Source organism: Camelus ferus, chromosome 3 (genome assembly GCF_009834535.1).
Source record: "Camelus ferus isolate YT-003-E chromosome 3, BCGSAC_Cfer_1.0, whole genome shotgun sequence".
NCBI classification, from domain to species: domain Eukaryota; kingdom Metazoa; phylum Chordata; class Mammalia; order Artiodactyla; family Camelidae; genus Camelus; species Camelus ferus.
In genome coordinates this window covers 37846615-37854451 of record NC_045698.1, presented here as the reverse complement: position 1 = coordinate 37854451, position 7837 = coordinate 37846615, and the positions used below count along the sequence as shown (strand labels likewise).

At 38.2% G+C, this 7837-nt stretch overlaps 1 long non-coding RNA gene across 1 annotated transcript in view; it reads right to left on the bottom strand.

Moving 5' to 3' along the window:
* The window catches only part of LOC116661163, a 29174-nt gene extending 26674 nt beyond the window's left edge, over positions 1-2500 (bottom strand). The window contains exon 1 of the long non-coding RNA XR_004316939.1: positions 2463-2500. This is a non-coding gene — a long non-coding RNA (uncharacterized LOC116661163). The remainder of the gene's footprint in view (positions 1-2462) is intronic.
* Positions 2501-7837: the final 5337 nt, after the last annotated feature.

Sequence of the window (7837 nt, the reverse complement as noted above, 5' to 3'; positions counted from 1 at the left end):
TGTGTTCATAATTCTATTTTGCCTAGGAGAAGGAAGACAATGAGACATTTAAAATATTTTGCTAATTCTAAGTCCCCCAAATCCCCTCAGATTATTGAGCCCACGGGTTGGCATCACTGGATTTGCCATATTCAGAACTCTGGCAGATGAGAAAGAAGTCTGAGGCACCAGCCCTTTGTATCTGACCTCAAGGGACCGCTTTGATTAGCTAGATGACCCTACAGTCTTCCCTTGGAAATGGAAAATATTCCAAGATTTCTGTTCTTATCCAGATGTTGGAATGAATATGTGGAGTTGTTGGCTTATGATAGTGAAACATACACATGCATGTTTTTTATCATACAACTGCCTGGCCCTGCAGCTCTTACAGCGTCATCTCATCCATCTGGACCAGAGGAAGAGTGTGTAAGCGGAAGCCAACTGGACCACAATTGGCACAGCTTCCAGTTCTGTTGACTCAGCACCATAGGCATGCTGTGATTCACTTGGCTTTTCACCTGGCTCTTCGCTTTATTAGAGAGACCCATGAAGTTGGAAGGTAAGGATTCTCCCTGAGGAAGGTTTGCACTGACAGAATTACGGCATCCATAACAGCAACTGAAAAGTCTCAGGTACAAGCATGAATAATACTAGAGAAAGATGAGAAAGTGCTTGAGGGATAAATGGTGGGATTTAAATCTTTCCAGAACATAATACACTCTCTTCCCATTTTAAAATTATAAATAAACATTTATCATCAAAAATTAACAGAGGAAATTAGTTTCTGTAGCATAAATTAAATTTTCTCTGTTTTAAACAGGGGACAAAACTGAACTCCTCCTGTATGTGGTATTCTGTGCTGAAAGATGAGAGAAGTTTTAAAAAAATCATCTTGGAAACCCGGGCAGAATCCTTATCTTAGGTGTCTTTATATGTGATTCATATCTAAAACTAGGACTACTGGGGGTAGCAGAAAGTTGCAGTAAAAATCAAATCAACCTGCTAGAGAAACAATTCTCTCAGGTTTTGCTGTACAAGTAAAGCTCCGGGCTTTCAGGAAAGAAAGTTATTTTCTGCTAGAAATCAAATGTTTAAAGAAGTACCTAATGTTGTCCTTGGGAAGGATGAGAGAAATGAACACATATCCTGAAGGGAAAAAGGTCAGGTAAGATAGTTTGAGTCAGGATTCAAAGCCAGAATCTAGAGGAACTAGTACTGGGAGAAAGGAAAAATAGGTGAATTTCCTCGATGTCTTTTCAGGTGGGAAATAGCATCTTGCTTTAACTGCCAATAAAGCAAGAGCAGAATGAGCCAGAGGAAATGCATGTGCCCAAGAAGCAGAAAAAAATGGATGATGCAGAAATCTGAAAACCCCTCCCGGGCTATATTATCTGTGTGTCCAAGTGAACCCAAACTTTGAAGTTGATAGAGAGTTCGATTAAGTGGTGAGGTAGCTCATGGAGCCTTTGATGTAAACATAAATGAGGTAAAACTGATATATGGAGTGATATGTTCATGTATGGAATATTGTCTAACTGAATGTTATGAGATTCTTTTGAAAACTTCTTTAAATGGTGAAACACCCAGTACACAAAGGTAATTATCACAAAGGTATACTGCAAGTTTACCTTCTCGTTACCTACTACTTTTCAGTTTTTCCTCTCTAAAGGCCTTTTCCATAGCATAGAGAATTTGCTAGAATTTGCTGGGATCATTTGCCAACATTCCTGTGTCAGAGTCTCCCAAATCCAGTCTTTTTTTTTTTTTTTCCCACTTTTCAGTTTGTGAAACATTTCTGTATGTGCAGGAGCAAGACAGTGACAGAGAGAGACAGAGTTTGATAGAGAAGGAAGGAGGGAGGAAAAGACAAAAGATGTTCCAGTGGACACTTGGCAAACACACACCTGAGAGCCATCCGCCTCACCTGAGCAACACCATTCTTCCCTCTGAAGCATCTCTTCCTTCTTTTCCCATTATATATATATACACATACACATACATACATTATATATTATATATACACATTTTTCCCATTATATTTTTGAGATCCTGTTTAAGATATGTGACAAACAAGAGCCAAGGAAAATGAAAGATTATTAGAGAACTTGAAATCTTAAACTTTAAATTTGATATGTGTACATCACATATTCTTCAGTGACATACACTATTGTATTAATGCATAAAGAATATATTAAGAATTTTTTAGTTGACTTCCAAACCCAAAAGGCATAAAATGTGCAAAGATGACTTATATTTCTAAGAATCCTAAAACCCCATTTCTTAGTCTACATAAAATACACTATTGAAATCATTTATTATGTAAGTTATATACTAGTTTCACACACAAACCAATCAGTTCCATGAGTTCCATGACTCATTCTTTCATGATTAATTAGAATGTATAAGGCTGGCTTTGCACAATTTAATGTTTTTGTGCCTTTTCTGTTACGTTGCTGACTATAAAGTACTGGTTCCCAAGGGACGAAGAGCACCACGCATACCTGAAACAGCTCCTCAAGTGATTTTAATGCACTGCCTCCCCTACCCTCCCATCTTCAACAAAAGCACTGCCCTGGCTCACACCTGGAACACAGAGTCTCCACTTATTGCTAAAAACTCAAACCTTCAGGTGGAATATTGTCTTCCTCTTCTCCATTCCCCCTTTGATGACCATGTAGAAATTATAAGTGGAGAAACAATCAAAGAGAAATTTTTAATTGCTTTATTATTTTGTTTATAGAAAATTGCCAAATAAAGATCTTATTAGAACTGGTTTCTGGAGATTGATAACCAATTATTTTTAGAGAAGAATCTCTTTGTTCCAAAACAAGCCAAACATTAATTGAGAAAACCATGAAATAAAAACTTCATTTAGTCAAAAGTGTAAAATAAAGCACAGTCCTACCCATTGCTCTTTGAAAATCTAACAAAATAACCATACACCTATATACAGATGTTGAAGAATAATATATTAGATGTTTGGTTTTGTAATGAAAATTGGAGTTTATTATTAGATAAAAACTGTTCCTTAAATATGTATGTAAATTAGACTGTCAGTGCCCTACAAAAAGTTAAAAACAAATCATCAAGGCTTTGAATCCACTACTATAATTGCTTCTTCTGGGTGGAGAAGTTCTAATTGTATATTGTAGATGCACATATAAGATTCTCAGGCAGGGAAAGGATTTATTCCTGCTAATCATCTAGGGTGAAGTGGAGGAGAAATGTTACCTATCATGGGCACAAGACGGGGAGTGTGGGGTTTCTAGACTCTGAGTTATGAGAATATAGATTTCCTTTTGGTCCAAGAAAGAAAACTAACCCTACCACCTGGTCTTCAAACAGAAACACTGAGCCTGACATTAACAGTGTTGAAATTCTAAACTTTCAATAAAAATATGTTCAACAGCATCCTTCAGTTTACTCGAGCATTTGGATTGTTAAAGATGAAGACAGCTTCTGTTCTTGGAGCAAGTCGGTACCAAAAGAGGATATATCCAGGAAAAGCCATTTGCCTGACTGAATAAGGTAACCTGGAAATCTTTGGGACCACAATGTTCTAGAGCTATAATAGTGGCATGGGATTGGTGGGACAATCTACAAGTTGTTTCAATCCCCCTCCCACAGTTTATCCAGGTCTAATCAATATTACCTCCCAAACACATCTTCAGGGGTCCATACCTTTCAAGGCCCCTTTGAGTCTCACCTGGATCACTATCATAGCTCTTGATTGCTCACCCTACTTCTAATCTTGCAGCTGCAATCCATTCCACATACAGATGACTCTTTTAATGCTATTAATCAACTCACGCCTACTCCCTACTTATAAGAATCCAGTGATATCTCAACACAGAACACTAAAATGCAAATCGCCATCAGGCTCTACAGGACCTGTCCCGGCTCCCCCTCTCTTTCAGCCTCACTCATGCACTCCAGCCAAGAGGGCTTTCTTCCTGGTCACTCAGACCTCAGCTTAAATACCCTGCCCTCAGAAAGCCCTGCCATGACTACCCTGCCACTGCTCACCCCATCACCAGAATATAATTCTAGAACAGTGCTTACATTTTCCTTATTATTTATTTTTTTGATGTTTATTGGTCAGTTTATTGGTTTGTTGGGTTATTGACTATTTCTTCCAACTGGAAAGCAAGGCATTATGTCTACCCCCAGTGCCTGGAACAGTGCCTGGCATGTAATGAGTAAGAGCTCAGTCAGTATCAGTTGAGTTGACCTGTGAGAATTCTTCACGGGTTGCCAGACATTGCTTCAGAAGAGAAATTCTACAAGACTCTTGCCATTTTGAGACAGTAGAGGAACCAGAATCATTACTGTTGAAATTTCAAATAAATGTCTCCTTATTTTGTATTCCAATCTGATGAAGTGGGGTACACCAGTTAATCATTTTATACAAAAATTATTTTTAAATATTTAAAGTTATAACATTTGTTATTATTCTTTCCTTGATAGATAATGTGGACCTGATCATATCAAATTCCTCTCTACTTAACATCCAAAGCCTACTGTCATCTCTGCCGATATCTTCTGACAAGCAGTCTCTTCCCATTCTTAACTCTGGACACATACCAAAATGACACTTCTACAGCAATGACTGCAGTACTTTGTGTTTGTTTTCAGGTCTACCCTCCCTATTACCACTGAGCTCTTAGAAGGGAGGTGGCCCACCCTATTCACACCTATATTTTAGCACCCAGAAGTGAACCCATTACCTGGTAGCTGTTTTTTCTATGAATTCAAAATGAATGAATAAAGAAAGGAAGGCTGATATTTAAAACATAAAATATAAATTTGGGGTTTTTCAACATTATGTTTTATTTTGAGATCCTCCAAAAAGGAGGGTATAGAGTTGATTGAACCCTTTTGTAGTAGGCTTTGGAAAAGCATTACACAAAATGATGTATTTTATTTCATATCATTTCATTTTCAATGCAATGATAACTAACTGATCTAAGATTGATTTACTTGCCCAATTGCATTTAAATAGGTTAAAGTTAATCCAATTAATTTAATAATATAACCCTGGCCAAGTCTGAATATAAAACATTTGAAACAATGATTATACTATACTTCAGGAAAAAAATCTGAACAGCAAGGAGTCAGCTAATCCAACAACATATTTCAGGGAAAAACTATAGTCGGGTTGTAGATGTATTCACCTGTATTTCTTTTTACTGTGTTATGGAGATTCCCAGGAATATTATTTTCTGGAGCCAGTTCTGATTTCAACTGTGGACAGAGTTTCAAATCATAAGATTTCTGGAAGAGATTAATTTCTAATTCCTCTAGGCTGGACAGCATGTCTCAAGCAGATTTCCATGACAGATTGATGCACTCTCAGCCTCTTTAGAGGAACAACTCTTGATGGCTAAAGGCCTCAAACACTTTGGAAATTTAACCATCCCATGTGAATTTTTTTCCTAGAGCAGACTGTCAAATTGGCCTAACTCTGGAAGGTGATGAGTGAGAAGAAAACCCAAGGTTGGCCCAAAGGAGCAGTTGCTTCTTTCATCTTCCAAGATCCCAGCTGTTTCTACTCTTCATCACTGACAGTGTTCCTAATGCACAAACTGCAGCCACCTTGATGTCTATGTGCCTCTGTCTCCTTAATTCGACACTGAGCTTTGTGAGGACATATACTGTTTCTTAGTCATCCCTGTGTCCCTAGCTCCTAGTCAAGCACATGGCACACAGCAGATGCCTAAAAAAATATTTACTGCACTGAACAAAAGCAGGACTGGTGGTCTCACAAGGTTTCCAGATGTCTGCTTTTCCCTGCCACCGAGCGATCCTCCAGTAACATCTTTCATTTCTGCTCTCCCCTTGGCTGTTCTTGGGCTTTAGGTAGGAGTTTGAGAGTTCTGACACCTGCTATAGATTAAGAATATTACCAAGTCATGTGAAAGGGGAAAAAGCCTACTTGTTAAAAAGGGCCCATCTTAGATGAATACAAGAGAAACAATTATTATATAAAAAAATAAGAATGATTCAACCAAGAGGACTGGTTTATCTCTGAAATAAGTAGGCACTTGAGTGAGATAAACAAACATTGCCATTGGCGACACAGCCTGCTTCCTGTTGCTAGGCAGAAATCAAGTTGGCTTTACTCAGACGGCAGTTTAAGTTTCTTAGCTGCTTCAGATGCTATTCCAGATAAGTTGAAAAGAAAGAGCATGGGGCGATGGAAAAGTGGGCTGCCCCCAACCCACTTAATATGTCTGCTGTGGTTGTTGTCCGACAATCTTAGAGAAACTCTCTTGGAGACATGGAGTTAGTAATAACTGGAAACCAAATGAGATCAAATGGGAGAGAGAACCAGGGCAACGGTTAAAAAAAAAAAAGCGCTTGATTACACTGTGATTAGATGATTAAGACCGGGCAGACCTGTCAGACAGTGAACAAAGCTGGTAAAGAATGATCAGGGCCATGGGAAGGACAGCCTCATGGCAAAATCAGACAAGTTCTCCAAGAATGATGAAAGGAAGCATTTAAAGCAACTTAAGAGGCCCTGTGTTTGAGTGGGAAACGGCACGAGTTTGGAATCAGACACACCTCTCTTTGGGATCCTAGCTCTATCCAGCTAACACGTTTCTTAACTACTCAGGGCAATAGTGACTCATTTCTTAACTACTACAGGCAAGTTCCTTAATCTCTCTGAGTCTCAGTTTTCTCATTGCTAAAATGGGGACAAAAACTTGGTTATCAACTTTCTGAAAAATGTATATACAGTACACAAACATTTCTGTGTTCACTCTGAGGAGGTTCACAGACTCTCTGCAGCCCGTTTTGAGTCTTGATAGTAAAAACACCTCCCTAAAAATGTTCTGACCCTGGGATAGATTTGTTATTTCACAGGACTTTTCTAACTGGAAGATTGATGACAACAGAAGGACTATTAGGAAATTCCATAATTTACCAGTTGCAATTTTCTTGTAACTAGTATCTCTATGCTTTGACACACATTAATAATTATTATAGTGATAAACCACACTCATTTTGCAGAGCATGGCCCCAAATCAATTTGTGTGTGTGTGTCAGAATTACCTTGGTTGCTTATTTAAAATCCAGAACTCTACCTTTGGAAATTCTAACCCAGAAGGCTTGGAGTGGGTCCAGGAATCTGCATTATTTTTAATATTATAATCCTGACCTTAGTTCTTATATAAAGTTTGAGGAAAGATCAAATTTTAATCCTAGCTCATCTGGGTTTATCACTCCAGGCAATACCCATGTGTTTGCTTTTCTGCATTGAATGCTCTACTCATTTAAAGTCACATAATAAACCAATATTTGATGTCCCACCATTTTGACTGATTCATCTGAAAGATCCCTTTCAATGTCAAAGCAAGATAATCCTGACTGAATGTGGAACTAAATCCAATGTTCTCAAGGTACAGAGTAGTCCAAATTTGTGCCTTAATGTTCATGTGAACCAGAGTTCATATATTTTGGGGGTCCTTAGGCATCCCCAGAGCACATCAAGAGGTGGACGCAAACATTAAAGCAATGAAGAAGATAGTTTAGGAAAGCCAGACAAAAGATTGTAAAAGCCTCCCAGTATGGGGCCACTGATATACGGGCAAACAGCTCCATCTTTCCCAAGGCCTCATTACGTCTTACGGCAGGGAATATAATCAATGTCCCTGATGATGACTTAAGTCATTAAAAAGTTGAAAATATGCATAGGATACTCTGTTTAAGAAGGAAGTCCAGTGCACAGTATACTTCAGATTTTGTATCCAAAATTTGTCCGTACAAAACATTTTACTGTTCAGCTCTCAAGAAAAATGTGACTTTCTGGAATTATTTGTTTTTGAAATATGAAAGTATACACTATTTCATA